Source organism: Myotis brandtii, unplaced genomic scaffold (assembly GCF_000412655.1).
Source record: "Myotis brandtii unplaced genomic scaffold, ASM41265v1 scaffold668, whole genome shotgun sequence".
In the NCBI taxonomy this organism is placed as follows: Eukaryota; Metazoa; Chordata; class Mammalia; order Chiroptera; family Vespertilionidae; genus Myotis; species Myotis brandtii.
The window spans coordinates 2,297,211-2,298,857 of NW_005370597.1; the positions used below are offsets into that span (position 1 = coordinate 2,297,211).

Here is a 1,647-nt window from a genome sequence, read left to right on the forward strand (position 1 = left end):
CATCCATCAGTTGGCTCCCAGAGAAAAAAAGAAAAACTACTTCAAGAATCAGCACTACCAAAATTCTGTATCTTGGTTTTTGAACTATAAGCATACCTGTTTCATACCTGCCTTGCAATCTGGCTGAGATTAAGAGGAGGGCCAGGTGTGGGCCTTGGCTGGACAATGTCTTTAAAATTCCTCTCCTGAGAATGAGAAGACAGCCCTTGCTATTGCAGATGAGATGTGATACCACTAACTACTCATAACTTCAATGTGCCTGGTTGTCCTCTGTCTTTGTAATCTTGACAATAACAAAATCCTTAATAGGAGTTGTGCCCCTCCAGGGTGAGGACCAGCTGCCAGCAAAGAGAGAGAGAGAGAGAGAGAGAGAGAGAGAGAGAGAGAGAGAGAGAGAGAGAGAAACTGGTCAACTGTGTTCAATGTTTAAAAGAGGCTGAGTAAGATGAGAAAGAGCAATAAAATTCAGCAACATGTAGGTCACTGATGATCTTGACTAAAGTTGTTTCAGTAGAATGATAGCTTCCTGGAAGGAGGCCAGAATGGAGCCATTGTAAGGTAAGGAAGTGGCGACAGCCAGTATAAACAACTTCTCCAAAAGGTTTTGCTGTGCTGTGCCGGAAGTGGCGGGTGGCCCAACTCCATGGCGGTGGCTGCTGTTGGGGTGCAGTGGGGCAGTGACTGAGCTGGTGCCTGGCCCCTGGCCTGGCCTCCAGGCTCTGCACCCCTGATGCTGCTCGGGTGCTGACCCCGCCCGGCCAGGACAATGGTGAAGTATTTCCTGGGCCACAGCCTGCTCCGGAGTTCCTGGGACCAAGTGTTCGCTGCCTTCTGGCAGCGGTACCCGAATCCCTATAGCACACGTCTTGACGGAAGACAGAGTGCACCGGGAGGTAACCCCTGACCAGAAGCTCCTGTCCCGGAGACTCCTGACCAAGACCAACAGGATGCCCCGCTGGGCCGAGCGACTGTTTCCTGCCAATGTCGCTCACTCAGTGTACATCCTGGAGGATTCTATTGTGGACCCACAGAACCAGACCATGACCACCTTCACCTGGAACATCAACCATGCCCGGCTGATGGTGAGACTCCCTTGGTCCCTCAGAACTCCAGATAGTATGGCTAGGGAGCCAGTGATGCTGAGGGAGGGAGGCAGTGGTTTTCAAACAGGAACCCATCAAGCCATGAGGGTGCCTTGGGTGTGCCTCAGAAGGGAGCGGATCTGGGCCCTGTACCCCATGTGGACTAAAGGAGTAACACTCTTATGTGTCTTACATCATGGATAGCCAAGGAGAAGGCAAAGGAGACGGCACTGGCAGCTACAGAGAAGGCCAAGGACCTTGCCAGCAAGGCAGCCACCAAGAAGCAGCAGCAGCAGCAGCAGCAGCAGTTTGTGCAGCCAGTGCAGACCCTGGTGTGGCAGCACACCACACCACCTGCTGCACTCCCTCTGCTCTCCCCCTGTATTTTATTATTAAAAGTCAACTTCCAGCCTGATCTACTCTCTGGGTAGTGGGTTGGAGGTAGTATCTGTTTGGCATCTACAGTGCATCAGACCTGTTATCCATGTCTGAGCCAGGCCTGCTTCTTCCTGCATTGTATAGCTGAGAAGAGATTTGCCCAGGGTCACGGACAGCATTCAGGCAA

The 1,647-nt window shown here is 52.0% G+C and overlaps 1 pseudogene; it reads left to right on the top strand.

Annotated features, from left to right (window-relative positions):
• The first annotated feature begins 702 nt into the window (after positions 1 to 702).
• Positions 703 to 1,286, top strand: LOC102264092 (annotated as a pseudogene).
• Positions 1,287 to 1,647: the final 361 nt, after the last annotated feature.